This window comes from Pogona vitticeps, chromosome 3, assembly GCF_051106095.1.
Source record: "Pogona vitticeps strain Pit_001003342236 chromosome 3, PviZW2.1, whole genome shotgun sequence".
NCBI lineage: Eukaryota > Metazoa > Chordata > Lepidosauria > Squamata > Agamidae > Pogona > Pogona vitticeps.
In genome coordinates, this window is record NC_135785.1 from 48998975 (window position 1) to 49016584 (window position 17610).

General features: G+C 43.8%; 1 protein-coding gene across 4 annotated transcripts in view; it reads left to right on the plus strand.

The window, feature by feature from the left end:
- Window positions 1-403: 403 nt before the first annotated feature.
- Window positions 404-17610, plus strand: part of GIGYF2 (GRB10 interacting GYF protein 2) — a 138016-nt gene continuing 120809 nt past the window's right edge. For 3 of the 4 annotated variants that reach the window (XM_020787360.3, XM_020787359.3, XM_078389361.1), the window contains exon 1: window positions 424-541. The gene's annotated coding sequence lies outside the window, so the exon portion shown is untranslated. Of the gene's footprint in view, window positions 542-17610 lie in introns of all 4 variants that reach the window. The other variant, XM_020787358.3, reaches the window with a different exon arrangement.

Below are 17610 nucleotides of genomic sequence, written 5' to 3' on the forward strand. Positions count from 1 at the left end.
CCACTGTGAATCTCCTTCTGGAGAGAAAGGCAGCACATAAATAAAGAGGCCGCTGGGTTTTTTTTTTCCTGGACAGCTTTAAGAAACTCAGCATACTCAGGACCACTTCATACAGATTTAGTGCCTCTAACTCCTCTCTTTCTATGAGCAAGAGAACCGTAGAGCAAGGGTCGATTTTCTCCTCAGCGTATGCTTATGGAAGGAGCGAAGCGGATGGTCTTCTCCCCGTCCGCCTGCCGGGAGCGTGTGTGAGGAAAAGAGGGCACCACCGCGGCCTTCGTACTCGATACGGAGACGCCGGTTGGCCTGTTCTACTTCTGAGGCGAGCACCTCTCTCCGTTGGCTCCCAACGGCCGAAGCATTTCCCTCGCATTCAAGGAGCCCGTTCCTCGGGCCGCTTCCTCGCCTGTCTCGGGAGGAAAGGGGCGGAGTCAGGGCAACGAGATCACATGACCTTGCGTGGCGGCGCGGCAGCCATCTTGTGTTGTTGAGGCTGAGGATTGGCCTTTGGATCCGAGAGACTCTCTTTCCGCGACCTCAGGTAAACTGCAGCGTGTTAGCATTACACCTTCCCTTTCAGGCGCGACCCTTTCCCGGCTTTCTGCTCTCCCGCCCTGGCCGTTGTCTGTCCTGCTGTCGCCGCCCTTTGGAAAGAACTCGCCTAGGCCTTTCGTCAAGCACCGGCCTCCCCTATGTCTCGTGTCCCGAAAAGCGTACGGGAGGTTGGGGGGGGGAAGGAAGTGGCGCCTGGCGTTGAAGGTTGTGAGCGATGGCGTGGGTTGCTGGCTTGTTTGCAGTGCACGGGTGAGCGGAAGGAAGCTTTGGGTCTCTGGACTTGCTTTGACTCCGACCTGGCAACCGACAGTTGTGGGCCTTTTCATTCTTCATGCCACATATTGGCAACCTTCCTTGGTAGGCAGCCTCGGAGGACCGTGTGAATACTCTCAGTCCATGTGCCCCAAATTCTCATCGCCCCCGGAGAACCGGTTCGTCTTCCTGCTATGGGAGCGAGCCATACTCGGTAGGAAGGCATCTCGCCTATTGCCATGACTTGCCAGCACAACAGGGAGGAACGGCCTTAGCAGCTGCTGTCAGTGCTCTGGTTATTTGAGCATAGGAATGGCTCTTGGTATCGCTGTGACCATGTAGAGGTTCTGAAGACTGGTGGAAAACAGTGGGGTAGTCGAAATAGTCTGGAGGACTTGGTGACTTCTGGTAGTGAAAACACTAGAGCGGCCTGTAGACCACTAGCATTGATAGGTACATTCACCAGCTGCAGGGATGTAGGAGATGTAGTTGTAAACTCCATTGAAGTAGAGTGGTAATAGCCTAACTTCAGTGAAGGGAAAGAACTCTGCAGGTCTCATGATTCTGTAGTTTGTTTAATTGTTTGTATAGCAAAATAAACTGAACTATCTAGTGTAAACTGAAAAGTACTAGAGACAGTATACTTCACATATCTGATAACTTTGAAATTTTCAGAATAAAGGCAAAGTAAAATAAGGGACTGATTCTTGGCATTTTTATATGGATTATACAATAGGCAACACAACTATGAACAAACAATATGAAATCTTTTTCAAGTACCTAATCCAAATGCCACATCATTGTTTATTTTGGATAAGTTATGTTTACAGTATATGTGTAAACAGTTTACTTACAAGCCATTAAGAAAGCTAATTCAGCTGCCTAGAAATGTTGAAAAATAAATCTAATCTATAAAATGAAGGATCAAAGGAGGAATATTTTTTAAAAAGCCAGACAGAACCGCAAACCTTTCTGAAGCCTGCCAAAAGATAGTCATTTTTGAGCTTTATTCTTGATGACAGAAAATAACCTAACCAGGGCCTTTGCAATATAGTAGCAACACAGTTAATAAAGTTCTGTATACTTCCCGTCTTTCCCTGAAAATAAGACAGGGTCTTACATTAATTTTTACTCCAAAATAAAACGCATTAGGACTTATTTTCAGGGGATGTTTTAATTTTTTTTAACGTAGAACAATCTACATTTATTCAAATACACTCATGTCATCTTCTTCTGGTTGCTGCACAATGGTGGAGGGCAGGGTTTCTCGTAAGTGGGGCTTATTTTGGGGGACGGCTTATATTACAAGCATCCTGAAAATTTATACTAGGGTTTCGGGGAAACAGGGTAATAGGTTTACAAGAGCTAACTCACAGAGATTTTGCAAGGTTTTTCTGTAACAAGCGCATAGATCAGAAGACCTGGAACCAAGAATACTAAATGTGCAAGTAAATATTTTAGCCAAAGACATAAAATAGGCTGTAACATGTCTGTGTAGGAAGCAAATGTGGGCAATTTGTGAGAGAACTGGAGGGTTTGTGGATGAAGCAAAAACAAATTTTATTTATGTATGTTATTTCTGTGCCTCCTTTCTCTCAGTATAGGGACACAAAGTGGCTCATAAATAGATAAAAACAGTACCATTTTTAAAATAACAAGTTACAGCATTTAAAAGTTACATGTATAACAATATTTGAAATTGCACCTTCCCCAGTTTTAGAACACTTAGAAAAAGAGAGACTCAACATGGCAAGGAAAAAATGTATCACATCCTGCCATAAAACTTAGTTGTGTTCATTTGTTAAAACTTCCTAAAGGTTTTTTTTTTCTTCACATAAAGTGATGTAGGGAGGGGGCCAACTCAATTTCCAAGTGAAGGCATTCCATAATCTGGCAATAGCCACTGAAAATGCCAGTTCTTTCATTCACATCAAATGTGTCTGTGAAGCTGGTGGGATCAAGAGAAAGGTCTTTTAGACTTTTGAGCCCAGACTATATAGGCCCTTATACGTAATAATCACTGCTTTGAATTGGGCCTGAAAATGGACAGGTACCCAATTGCACGGGAGTTATATGCTCCCCATAACTGCCTGTAGACAGCACTCTGGTTGCAGCAGTTTGAACCAGCTAACATTTCTGGCCAATCTTTAAAGGCAGCCTTATGTAGAGCATGTTACTATAAACTAGATGGGATGGGACTAAGGTATGTGTCACTGGAGCCAGATTCAGGCATCTCAGCAGACATGTTAGCTTTAACTGTGGAAACATATTCCTGACCACCACCAGAGTGTGGCATCAAGATTCAGGACTGAATCCAGGACCACACCTATGCTGCTAACCTGAGTATTCAGGGACAGTAACACCATCCAGCATAAGCTGAATCTCTGTTCCCTGATTTGCTTTTTGACTGATCAGGAGCACCTCTGTCTTACTGCGGTTAGGTTTTCAAGGACAGCCTCACATACAGCAGATATTCTCATAGTCAAGCCTTAGGTTTAACAGATAAAGATGGGATATTCTTATTTGTCTCCTGAAGGAGATCGCCACCACAGGTGGCTGGGCCCTTTGGACCCTCCCTCCAGAACCAGATGCATCCACTCACTGGGCTTTGTGTGGTGTGTACATCCATCTTCAGTAACATCACACCAATCATGGAAGTAGCCTGGTTGGCACCTCCCTGCCTTCCTGACGTGTTGAACACTCAGCAGTTTAATGGGGAGACTTGTCATCCTGCCTCCTTGCCAGAGTAGTTAGCAGTGCAGGGAGGCAGGGAAGCACCAACTGGGCTACTTCTGCAATGAACATGATGTTACTGATGATGGATGTGTGTGCCATGTGAGTCCCGGTGAGTGGACCAGGCTAGTTCTGGGGGAGGGGGCAGGGAGGAATGGACCTCCATGGCACCTGTGGTGCTGTGCTTTGTATTCATATCCCCAAGAATATGAATATGAAGCTCCCATGTCTAGTTAAAGAAGCACAACTAAAATCTGCTAAAGCTTGATCCATTGGTTCAGATTTAAGTGATGCTAGGCTCTGCACCCTCACCTGCCATCTGTTATTTTTGTTTTTAAATCCAGTGGCAAGCTGAATTGAGCAACATTTAGCTGCTTGCCTGACTGATAAAGCTCCAGATAGCTCACAGTCATAACTGTTGACTCTTCTGCAAAAGGATTAGATTACCCCACCAATTTCTCTGGCTTCAGCTTTTCTATTAAGCATCATCCAGTCTAGACCATGATATTGAGATGCCTGATTGAGAGAGAGCCAGTTTTATCAGCAAGTTGATGACAGTACACTCCAAAACTTGCAGTGATCCACTTAACTGCTTATTACAGATGTTAACTCAGATTACAATCCCGAGTCCATGAGAAACACCCTGTTTTGGCATCCAGGCACTGAGTAGGCATTGTCTTAAGGTTGTTGTGAGATTCTGTACGTGAATAGAAATGTAATCATATTAATGCTTCTGCTTTGGTGTCTCCATGGTATTTTAACAAAATACTTTACATATGTCAGTTAAAGGTCTTGCAAGATTAGCAGCACAGAATTTTCCCAGTTAGCTTTCAAGAAACATTATCTACCGGTTTTTAATGCTGTAATTGTTTTATGTTTAGATCTAAAAGCAAATTAAGATGGATTGAGAAAGTATGTTTTGTTCAGAGAACTTTGGTTGGCTCTTCCATCAGCCTGGTGACTTTACTTTTCCTAATCAAAGGGAGACTAGAAAAATGCTTTAGAAAAACATGAGAGTGCCCTAAAATTAACCTGGTCGTCAAAAGTCTGGCCTCTTGTTTGTGCTGCAGAATAGGCTGTTGAATCCAAGCTATAGGATGCTACTATAGCATGAGACTTTTTTTTTACTGATTGTTCTTGTGTCTTTGATCAAGGAGACTATGCTACTATAGCATGAGACTTTTTTTTTACTGATTGTTCTTGTGTCTTTGATCAAGGAGACTATCTAGTAAATAAAGTTGGATAATTCATGTTTTTATAGGGATTCACAAATTTGGGGCTGGCTTTGATAATAACTACCTAACTCTTCCCAGTTCTAACTTACAACATGTTACCTGAAACAGAGCTCACATAACTCATTCTCTGGAGTCCAAGCTATGCCCAACACTTAGTGTGTTCCTGAGGTTCAAGACCTGCCTTCTTCTCATCCCTAGCCTAGGAAGAAGCCAGGCTGCCTGGGAGACACTAGAATATCTGTTGCTATGTAGGAGTATAATAATTGGTAGTGGTGTTGTTACATGCTGCCAGGTCTCTTCCTACTTATGGCAAAACTGTGAATAAATGGCTTCCAAAATGTTTTGTCATTAATATCCTTGCATAACTCTTCCAAACTCAAGGCTGTGGCTTCCTTTATGGAGTCAGTCCATTTCATATTTTATCTTCCTCTTTTCTGCTGCCTTCAACTCTTCCCAATGTTATTTTCTTTTCTGGTTAGTCATGTACTTTGGGCAAATCATTATTTTTACTTCTGGAGAATATTCAGGCTTGATTTAATCTAGGATCCACTTGATTGTCTGTCTGGCAGTTCAGGGTATCCACCAAGCTATCCTCCAGCAGTGTACTTTAGACAGTTCATTCCCTCCCAATTGGCTTTTTTCACAGTACAGTTTTCCCATCAATATGTAAGTGATAGGGAATGGAACAGTGTGGATTATCTTGGCCTTGGCCTCCAGTGGGTTTCATTTGATTACCTCTCTAGTTCATTGCTGCCTTTCTGAGTTTCAGTCTGTTTCCGATTTTTTTTGGCTACTGCTTCCATTTGGACAGATGATGCAGTTGAAGTATACAAAAATCTTTAACAATTTCAGTTTCTTCATAGTCAGCATTAAACCTCTGTATTTCTTTTCTAGTCATGATTTTTGTCATCTTTATGTTGAGCTTTAGTCCTACTTTGGCACTTTCTTTTTTCACTTTAATCAGAAATCATTTCTTGTCATTGTTGTTTTCTGACGATAATATGGCATCATCTGTATGTTGTTTCTTCCACTAATTTTCACTCCTTCTAAATGTAATGCAGCTTGTCTGACACATTGACCTGTGGGAAACCATTCTGTTTCACCATGTTGTGTCCTCACAGTAGTTTTGTCCACAATACAGGTTATACGTCAGGACAATCAAGTACTGTGATACATCCAGCTCCCAGAAATCCTGACTAGCACAGCTAGTGGTGAAGGCTTCTAGGAATTTTAGTCTAAGAACACCTGGAGACCCAAGTTTGCAAACCACTGCTTTAGAACAATCCATCGTTTGTTATGATCCACACAGTTAAAGGCTTTGATGCAGTCCTTAAATCATAGACTGATCTTTGAAATTCTTTGGTGTACTTCAGTAGGCAGCATATATTTGCCATATGGTCTCCAGTGCCTCTTCTTTTTGGGACTCCAGCTTGAACATCAGGCATTTCTTCCTTGATAAAAACTTTGTTGCAACACCTTGAACATAAGTTTGCTTGCATGGGAAATTAGTGCATGGGTCCTGTAGTTACTGCACTTTTTGGCATCTCTTTTCAAGAATGTGCATTGAACATTTCCAGTCTGTGAGTCACTGTTTTGCTATTCCATATTTGTTGCCATATTCTTCTTAGGATTTTGGTAGATCTAGTCTCCGTGGCTTGAAATAGTTCTATTGCTATCCCATCTATCCCTGGAAATGTATTTATTCCCAGTGCTTTCAGGGCTGATTCACTTCACTTTTCAAAATTTCTGGTTCTTTGTCATCGGATTCCTCTTCAAAGAAAAATGTCATTTTGACAATTCCTATTTGTTTGTTTGTTTGTTTGATTTCTATTGAAGGCTTCTTGAAGGCTCGGTTTTTAATTTTCTGTTTCTAGGCCTCTCTTGGAATCAGTAATCTAAACTGCTCCAGCTGGGCTGAGTGAGTAGGTTGGGGAGATCTCATCAGGAGGAGGCGTTCTGTCAGGGTTTGAGGTCCCAAACCATTTAGGGCCTTGTATGTCAGTCATCACCTTGAAGCTGGCATGGAAATAAACAGGTAACCAGTGCAAGGCAGCCCAGTATGGGAGATGTATGTTAATATTTCTTCACCCCACTCAGCAAACGAGCTGCCATGTTGTGGATTTGCTGGAGTTTCCATAGGATCTTCGTGGGTAGCCCCACATAAAGAGCATTACAGTAGTCTAATCTCAAGACTACCAGTGTGTGGACCAGCGTCGTAAGGGCTCTGGTGTCAAGGTAGGGATGCCACTAGGCGGTCCTCTTCAGTTGCAAAAAGGTAGACGGAACCACCAATGCTACCGAGATTCCATTGGTAGCACAGGGCCCATAAGTATGCCCAGACTGCGAATCTCATCCTTCATGGAAAGAGTACCGCCCAAATGATAGGGAGGCCCCTAGCCTGCAGATACTAGGGGTACCCACTCACATGATCTCTGTCTTGTCCACGTTCAGTCTGTTATTCCCTCATCCATTCCAGCACAGCATCCAGACAGTGCTTAGTTCTCTTTGTTACTATACAATAGTTGCTGAAAAGTTGCATTCCAGATTCTGACCCTACTTCTGTCAGCTTTTACTTTTGCTTTTGTCTGTCCTTACCAATTGTCAATGGTTCTTCTGCCATCCATCTAGACTTTTCATTACAGGCAGTTTTTTTTTTTGTATTCTTCTCTATTAGTATACAGTATCTGGTTTCAATCCACAGTTCTTCTAGTTGATGTTGATGTCAGTTGAGTTTAGTAGTACAAGCCTGTCCTTTACATGGACTTTCATTTCTTTAGAAATGTTTAAATCATATTTTGGTACTGTGATTATTTTAGTGTTCTTTTTCAGCTTTACTTCAATTTTGGATATAATTTGTGGTCATTACCACAGTCTGCTCCTGGTCTTGTTTTGGCAGGTAGCTTCTCCATTTCTTATTTCCAGTTACATCATCTATGTGATTTTTAAATCGGCAAACTGATGATGTCCTTTTGTATAGTCATCTGTTCATTTGTTTGAGGCATGTACTTGCAGTAAACTGTTGGCTTCACAGAATTCTGAAAGCCCTTTTTCTGCTTTGTTAGTTATTTTTGTGTTCTACACTCACCTATCATTATCAGCACGTCTTATTTTGGTTTGTGATCAGTTTTCTCCTGGACATTCTATAAAAGATTTTGATATACAGTACTTTGTTCATGCCAAGTACACTACTGCAGTGTTTGATCAATTAGTTGCTGTATAGTTTACAGTTTACCTTGATTCATATTTCTCATGTTCCATATTCCAGTTGTATGTGTTTTACAGCATTGTGTCTTGTTTCACTGGATTTCATGTGATTTTAGGGTAAGAAAAGTTCAGTGGTTTACCATTGCTGCCTTCTGTGTGGTACTAACAAAAATTAGCTTGAGTGCCACTGCCATTGTCTGTGAAAAATCCTTTGCAAGCATCACCTTCCTCTACTGCTGCTGCCCTGTAGCTGTTCTCCAGACGTTTCTCCACAGAGATCACCGTTAAAACTATCCATTCTGTTCTACTATGTGACTATTATTTCTGAAAAGGGTGAATGCATTTTAATTTGGTGTCTTGTCTTTCACCTTTCTACCTTGGATGACCTAACTAGGAGTCCAGATTTGTGAGTGAGTCTAGCCTTCTAAAGGCATTGCTTTGTTTTCTGATACTCCAAAACGCTCTGGCAATTGCTAATGTGCACCAAAAATATCTCCTGTGGAACTCCAAAACACTGTGCAAAGTGAGTGAACGGCCCCTTCCCTCCTATTTCAGAGTACTTCACAGAAGGAAGTTGTTATCTTTATATATTGATTTCATGGTATGTGAATGTTTGATGTTTTGCTTGTCTCCAGGTGTGATAACAGAGGGAGTCCAATGGTGACTGAATGTGAAACTGTGCATTTGAGTTGGATTGACTTTGTTCACTTTCCTGTGAAACAGTAAAGAATGTAATCTGCTGCACATTGAGGTCTGCTACACACTGACTTTTTTTTGCAAACCTCACGCAAATGTTAATAACTCTGATTCACACTCAAGTGTCATTGTTTTTGAGAAGACTTATGTTTGTGTTCCTGATAAATTGAAGGTTTAAACAGTGGATGTGTTCACATGACACAGGTCAGATATCTGCAGGAACTCTGGTTCAACATGAATGAACAGTGTTCTGGTGCATGCTATGTATTTGCTTCTCCTTGCAGATGGAGAAACTAAGTGTGGAGTTTTGCTCTCTGGTTGGTTTGATCAGTTTTCAGCAGGTTCTCATGGTGCTGCCTTGCAACAAACTAGAAAAGAATCCAGGGCTTGTGCTTGGCATTTTTCTTGGGTTTGTTGAAAAAAAAAAACACCACCCAGAAAAAGGAACCTGCCATCTACCAGATGACACAGATAGTCCTGTTGAAAACGGGAGCAGTGGAGCAGCATGCAATAACATGATGTTTAGAAAAAAACAAAGTCTTTTGGTTCTTACACAATACAAAGGGAAGGGCAGGTGAAACTTGTATTGGACCACTAAAACATTGAACAAATAGCTAGCTTTTGACCAATTCTTTGCAGATATCTGTGCCAGATCTGCTTGTTAAAGGTGAGTTTAAAAAAACAGACTGCAAACACCACAGACCAGGATTTCCACAGTTCCTGGCTTTGTTGGTGTTGTGTGAACACGCCCATTGTAAATATATGGCAACTTGATTCAGCTCTGTGGTCACTTTATTAACGTGATTTCATCCTAAGAAGTCTGGTATTGTAATATTAATTCATGTTCTATTAAATTCTTGCCCGTGAATATATAAAACTTGCCTGGCAGTAAAGTATACTATCAGTCTGCTCACTTGCAAGTGTCCATATCACCTGACTTGCATAGGAAGCATGGAAAACAAGGGCACACTTAGATATAGTGTTCTTCGTAGTGGCCTCTGTGAATGCACACAAATGGGTTTGTTCTGCGCCTGCGCAGGACGTTCGGAACATTCTAGAGTTTAAGAAAAAAGAAATAATTTAGTCCTCCCCAAGGCGCCCGCTCTGCCTCCTCAACCTTCCTTTCAGTTCCTTTTGTTCTGCCCTTCGAGTAGGACGTTTGGAACAGCAGAGCGAGCAAGGAAAGTAATTCCTAGCATATTAGCTATTTTCCCCTGAATCTGCATTTTCTTATTTTCTTGTTCTTCTTTTTACTTATTAGGGTGATAGAACATTGATTTTTTTTTGTCTTTTTGTTGTTCTATTGCCCTTCCTGCCTCCCCCCCCCATTCCCCCTTTTAATTTTTCTCCCATATTCCTTTGTTTGTTTTATGGCCCCTCGGGGCTTCAAAACGTGCTCCGTTTGCCTGAGAAAGATTTCGCTAACAGACAGACAAGATCAGTGCCTTTTTTGTCTTGGGGAATCCCATCAAACCCATTCGTGCACCATGTGCAGGAGCCTTTCTAAACAGGCTATTAAGCTGTGTCTTCAGCGATTGAGGTCCTTTCTGTACGAAAAGACTCTGAACCCTAATATAGAGGTAACATCCCTCCCTTCACCTAATCCTCCTCGCCCGGAGGCTACTAAAACAGCTCCTAGCCCGGTCGAGCAGCCTCTATCCAGTATAACTTCTTCACTTACCAAATCCAAGAACTCCCATAAGCCGCCTAAACCAGCCTCTGCTAAGGCTCAAGCACGGTCCGATGATCCTATGAAAAAGAAAAAAGGCAAAGATAAGGTTAAGAGGCAAAAGAGGGCTGCTACGCCAAGTACCAGACTGTTACATACAGCACTGATGTTACCTGTCTGTCATGGGTTTGGAGGGAAAGTTCCATCCTATGGGGAGTGGAAGGCGGGACATCAGGAGGAGGGGCTGTACTGTATATATATGTGGATCCTGTGTGGAGAAGTTTAGAAGCTGGAGGAGAGCTGAGAGAAGAAGCTTGAGTGGGAGTCTGTGTGTCAGACAGGGTACTACTGTGTGTCAGTCAGTACCAACCTGATAGGTTCAGGTGTCTGTATGGTTAGCCAGAACTGATAGGTTCAGGGTCTGTGCTTCAAGTTAAGTGTTCTGTGTGAACCAAACTGTGTGTATGTATGATTGAGACTAAGCCACGTTACTGTATCTTATTCACCTGATCATTTTATTTTCCCTGTGTGTTGTTTAAATAAACCTTATTCTTTTATTTGTTAAAAATCCATCCCTGGTCTGTGTGACTTCTTATAGGGAATGGTTGGTGGCAGCTTAGTGAAAGTGGGGCATATCCCAGTAGGTCTGGGTTTGTCACATTGATTGGTGTCCAGCGTGTGGGATACGACTGGTCCAGTGGTCCAGTGGTCCAGCAAAGCCTTGGCAAGTGTGCCCAGAGCAAGGGGGGTCTAGTCAGGGACAATCTGAGGGCGCGTAGGTAATCTTCTAGGCGTACCTCACGGGGAGGTGCGCTAGTGGAAGAACGTGCCAACTGGGGACTAGATTAGGGAGCTCTGAGGCAACCTGTTTTGGCGGGAAAAAAGCTGAGGCAAAACTGTGGGAGTAGCAGTGATCTAGCCTGCCTGCTGAGAGGCCTAGCAGAGTGGGGTAGACTCTGGCTTGCAACAGTTGCAAGTTAGTGCTGAAGAACAGCAGCAATCTATAGAAGGCTGGTTCTGAGGCAAAAGAAAAGAGAAAAAAAAAGTGGTCGCTTTATTTTGAGGCTTGACTTTTGAAAGCAGCCTGTTCTGGGGGGGGATTATGCCCTTGACTCGAAGCCAAATGGCAGAAATGGGTGAAGTGAAAGACCCCCAGGTTGACCAAGGTTCTGAGGATGAATTTGGCTCAGTGCAGGGTGACAGCACGGGAGAACTGACCTCAGAACTCAGAAGAATGCTCCTAGCCCAACAGCATGAATATAGAATGAGACTATTGGAAAGGGAGGCCAGAGAAAGAGCTGAAATCAGTCAGGCAGAGGCAGATGCCAAGAAAAGGGGAATGGACATGAGGATAAAAGAGATGGAACTGAAACACCAAATTAGAATGGTACAATTAGAATTGGATTTCCTAAATAAGTTTATTAACAATTTATCAGTGGAAGAAATGTCAAAGAAAGAAAAGTATGAGGCTCAGGCCAGACAAAGTGAGCAAGATCTTGAAAAATATAATCAGCAAAAAGACATTAAATTAAAAGAAATCAGAGATAAGACTGAAGAAAAAGTAAAAGAGATAAAAGCTAGGGCTGAGGAAGAAATTTTACAGATCAGGGCTGAGTTTGAGGCTAAGCAAAAGGAGCTGGTTTTGAGAATAAAAGAGAAGGAATTGCAGCTAGAAAAGAAACCAAAAGAAGGCACACAGGTTAAGGCACAACATCAAAACCTGAATTATTCTGAAGAAAACATGAGGGAAACATGGGACCCTAAGTACTCCAAAGGGTTAGTTCAGAGCCCGCCAAAAATGGGCGGCCATTTTGTTGATAAAACTTCTGGGCAGAGCCAGTCCAGGAATCAGATTTTGGAGGGAAAACCAAAACCAGATGAGAAAGACTCCAAATACAGCAGAAAATGTTATTTCTGTCAAGGAAAGGGCCATCTAATCTCAGAGTGTGAGAAATTAAAGCAGCTAAAAGGAAATGTGCCTCATGATTTGAGTGGAACCAAGCCAAAAGCAGTGTTCTGTGTCCAGAAAGAGCAAAGCTCCTTGTCACTGAGGGAGCCTGTTGCCATGGCTACTCAATCTGGAACAGTTACACCTGCTGATCAGGCTGAGGAAAATGGTCCTCTGGTGGAGGTCAAGCGCTGCTTGCTAGTGAGAACAGATTCGCAGTTGTTTGAAACCGCAGGGGTGGACGTAGGAATACTTGACCATCAGTATAGGGGGCTAAGGGATACTTGTTCCCAGGTGACCCTGTGCCATCCAGATATTATTCCTAGGGAGTATATAATCCCAAATGAGAGCATAAAGGTGGCAGGGATTGAGGGACAGGTAATCTCGCTGCCAGTAGCTGAGGTACCTATGAACTTTCAAGGCTGGAGGGGAGTTTGGCGGCTAGCGATTTCATCGACTCTGCCAGCAGCCGTGCTCGTGGGAAATGACCTGGCTGAACATGTGAAAAGGGTGCTAGTGATTACACGTTCACAAGCCACCACGGAGACAGTTCAGGGGGGTACTGATGAGCCCGAGACGGAAGCAGGTGGGGGGAGTTCCGAAGCTGTGGTGGAAACCTTAACCACAGACAGCCGATTTGGCCAAGAGCAAAAGGCAGACGCCACTCTCCAAAAATGTTTTGAACAGGTGACAGACGCCCAGCTAACACCTGAAACCCCAGTGAGATTTCATGAGAAAAAGGGAATTTTGTATAGAGAGACCCTGAGGAATATCTCAAAAGGGGGAGATGGGATCAGAAGTCAGCTAGTGGTACCTGAAAAGTATCGCCCCATGATCTTACAAAGGGGGCACTCTGACATGTTTGCTGCGCACTTAGGGGTGAACAAAACACAGCAGAGAATCACACAGAATTTTTACTGGCCTGAAATAGGGAAGCAGATCAAAGAATTCTGTAAACAATGTGATGTGTGTCAAAGGCAGGGGAATAGCCGCGACAGGACCAAAGCAAAGTTGTGCCCTTTGCCTGTGATTGACACTCCGTTCAAATGCATAGGGGTGGATATTGTGGGACCTTTGCCCAAGGCCACAAAGAGGGGGAACAGGTTCATTCTCACCATTGTGGACCATGCCACAAGGTACCCTGAAGCCATACCCTTGACTAACATTGAAACTAACACAGTGGCAGATGCCTTGGTGGGGTATATGTCCAGGATGGGATTTGCCTCAGAAATAATCACAGATTTGGGCGCATCGTTCACATCGAAGCTCATGAAACGCTTATGGCAAATCTGTGGAATTAAACACAAGGAAACCACTGCCTATCACCCTGAAAGTAATGGGTTAACTGAGAAGTTCAATGGGACTCTAATGCGCATGATTAGGGCTTACTTGGCAGAGAATCCAAACAATTGGGACCAGAAGCTGCAATCTCTTTTGTTTGCTTATTGATCAGTGCCACAAGCCAGTACCGGGTTCAGTCCGTTTGAACTTTTATTTGGGAGAAGGGTGAAAGGGCCCCTTGATTTGATCAAACAAAATTGGGAGCAGATCACCCAGGATGACCCACAAGACGTTGTGACATACATAGACACCTTGATGAATGACCTAAAGAGAAACCTAGAGCTAGCAGCAGAAAACCTGCAAGCTCAGAAGGTCAGACAGAAAACATGGTATGACCACAAAGCTAGAGAGAGGCACTTTGACCCAGGGGAGGAAGTGCTTTGGCTTAGGCCCTGCAGAGAGAACAAACTGCAGCTCAAATGGGCAGGACCATATAGGGTCATTTCCAAGATGTCAGACCTGAACTACCTTATAGAGCAGGAGGAGAACCAAGCAAGGAGGGTGGTACATGTGAATGCCCTAAAACCCTACTACAGAGGGGAACAGAGGGTTTTATTTGCGATAAAAGCAGCTGAGAGTGAGGAAGCTGAATTACCCTTCTGGGAGGGTAGAGGGGAAGTAAAATACAACCCAGAGGAGGTAAAGATCAGTCCTGCACTCACCCAAGACCAGCAGCAAGAACTAAAAATGCTGCTCATCAAATATCAAAAGGTGTTTTCCAATAAGCCGGGGATAGTGAAGGGAGTGATGCATCGGATCCACACAGGGGATGCACCCCCGCAAGCAGTATCCCCATACCGAGTGACGGGACCCTATAGGGACAAGGTGCGGAAGGAGCTGGACGAGATGCTTAGGGAGAACATAATCGTCCCCTCTTCTAGTCCTTGGTCCTCTCCGATAGTCCTAGTGGACAAGCCTGATGGGAGCATTAGGTTTTGTGTAGATTACAGGAAATTAAACCGCGTAACCACTCCTGATGCCTACCCAATGCCCAGGCTAGACAACCTGATTGAAACCATAGGGGGTTGTCGGTTCATCTCATCATTGGACCTGGTAAAGGGATATTGGCAATTAAGAATTGATCCCAGGGATCAAGAAAAGACCGCCTTTTGCAACCCTTTTGGTCTCTATGAGTTTCGAGTCCTGAGCTTTGGTCTCAGAAATGCACCAGCCACATTCCAAAGGCTGATGGACCAGACCTTAGCAGGGCTCAGTGACTTTACTGTGGCCTACATTGACGACATAGGGATCTTCAGTAATACCTGGGAAGATCACCTGAAACACCTGGAGTTAGTGCTGCAGAGGTTAAGTGCAGCAGGGCTAACGGTAAAGGCGAGCAAGTGTCAGCTGGGTAGCCCAGAAATAAAATACTTGGGTCACATAGTAGGGGGAGGAGTGATAAAACCCCTAGAGGCTAAGATAGAAGCAGTTCGTGATTGGCCCAGACCTAACACCAAGAAAAAAGTCAAGTCATTTCTTGGGTTGGTGGGCTACTACAGAAAGTTCATCCCGAGGTTTAGCGAGATTGCGGCTCCGCTGACCGATCTGACGAGGAAGAAGACTGATGACCGCATCCCGTGGACCAGCGACTGTGAGGAGGCGTTCCAGAGGTTGAAGGAGGCCCTCATCAACTATCCAGTGCTGCGTGCTCCAGACTTCGACCGGGAGTTCATCATCTACACCGATGCGTCTAACAGCGGGGTAGGAGCAGTTCTTTGCCAGGAGGATGAAAATGGTGACCAGCATCCAGTGTCCTACCTGAGTAGGAAACTCCAGAAAGGTGAGAGACATTTGGCAACCGTGGTAAAGGAGTGCCTGGCCATAGTCTACGCGATCCAGAAGGCCAAGCCTTACATCTGGGGAAGACATTTTATTCTGTGCACTGACCATTCACCACTGCAATGGTTAAAGACAATGAAAACCCACAATAGTAAACTTATGAGGTGGGCTTTAAACCTGCAGGACTATGACTTTGAAGTGAAGGTGGTCAGAGGGTCAGTGAACTGTGTTGCTGACGCCTTGTCAAGAAGACCTGAAGAATGAAGACGGCGAAAGAAACATGGACTATGTATATATTTTGGTGACCAAAGGTTAAATGTGCTTGTTTATTAAACATGTTGGTTTGTATGAATAAAGGTAACTTGATGTATTGAAAATGGTAAATGTTTAACTTAGAGTGTAAGTATAAGTAAGTATGGTATTGTATGTTATTATATGACTGTTTTTGTATGTTTTGGATCCAGGTTGTTTTTTTTGGAGAAAAGCACCTTAGCTTTCCCCCTACAAAACAACTTATAAAGAGGGGAGGTGTTACATACAGCACTGATGTTACCTGTCTGTCATGGGTTTGGAGGGAAAGTTCCATCCTATGGGGAGTGGAAGGCGGGACATCAGGAGGAGGGGCTGTACTGTATATATATGTGGATCCTGTGTGGAGAAGTTTAGAAGCTGGAGGAGAGCTGAGAGAAGAAGCTTGAGTGGGAGTCTGTGTGTCAGACAGGGTACTACTGTGTGTCAGTCAGTACCAACCTGATAGGTTCAGGTGTCTGTATGGTTAGCCAGAACTGATAGGTTCAGGGTCTGTGCTTCAAGTTAAGTGTTCTGTGTGAACCAAACTGTGTGTATGTATGATTGAGACTAAGCCACGTTACTGTATCTTATTCACCTGATCATTTTATTTTCCCTGTGTGTTGTTTAAATAAACCTTATTCTTTTATTTGTTAAAAATCCATCCCTGGTCTGTGTGACTTCTTATAGGGAATGGTTGGTGGCAGCTTAGTGAAAGTGGGGCATATCCCAGTAGGTCTGGGTTTGTCACACAGACCTCTTCCCATGGTTCCTATACTGGTGGAGGATTCTTCAAGGGAAGCTATTGGGCTTTCAGACAGGGAGGATCGTGCCATTCCTCCAGCCCAAATGTCTCATGCAATGCTAAGCACGTATCCAAGCTCAGGCTGATTTGGGGCTGATGCACTTTCCAGCCTGGCCGTAGCTCCTCTTAGCCCTCAATATTCAGGGCGGGCAGGCACCGAGTCTGAATGTGAGCAGGAGTCCTCGATATGCACTCCAAAAAAGAGAACAGAGAAGCGCAAACATGCCTCTCCATACCAGCCTTACAGACTTGAGCAGCAATGCTACTATCCAGAGGGTCCACCACAGTATGGTCACCTGTATTTTGACAGGTACCATCCACCTCCATACCATGGATGTACCTATCGGGAGGATTTCAGAGGTTCAGCCTACCCTCTGCCGCCATGTTTACCCCTCCACAGCTCCTCCGATGGAAGCCCGAGAGGATATTGCTACACACCAATTCAAGCCATCCTGAAAAAGGGGGAGGATACTGGAGTCTACCATATCCCCCAAGCGATCTAAACACGCTAGGAACTGTCTTATGGTACAGGCTACCACGCTTTACTCTGGCCCCCATGGCCTTGATACAGAACCTTTCTCTGCATCTACTCAATCTGAGACATCCCATATTTATTTATTTATTTATTTACAATATTTTTAGGGCTCCAGTACTGAGTCTACACTGCTCTACCTCTCTGGTCTTTCGATCATCTCAAAATGACAATTCATCGTCCTCTGGTGAATCTGACATGCCAGGTATGGGTGTCATTGATAGCCAACCCCAATCACCTCTAGAGGACTACACATCATATGCTCAACTTATACTGTGCATGGCTAAGGCCTTACAACTTGATGCGCAGATATCCCAACAAGAAAAATATTTAGTTTTTCACGATATGGTACAGGACAAAACACTTCCTCCTAGTCTGAGCCTCAATCCAGCACTTCTTGACCTTGTTAAAATCTCTTGGGATAAGTCATTCTTGACTCCTCAGATCCCACAAAAGATCGAGTGCCATTATAAAACACATGGGTCGGATTCGGACTTTTTGGTCAAACATCCTGTGCCTAATTCCTTTATGGTTGAGGCCACTCAATATAAATCCCATAGCAGGTCCTCCACA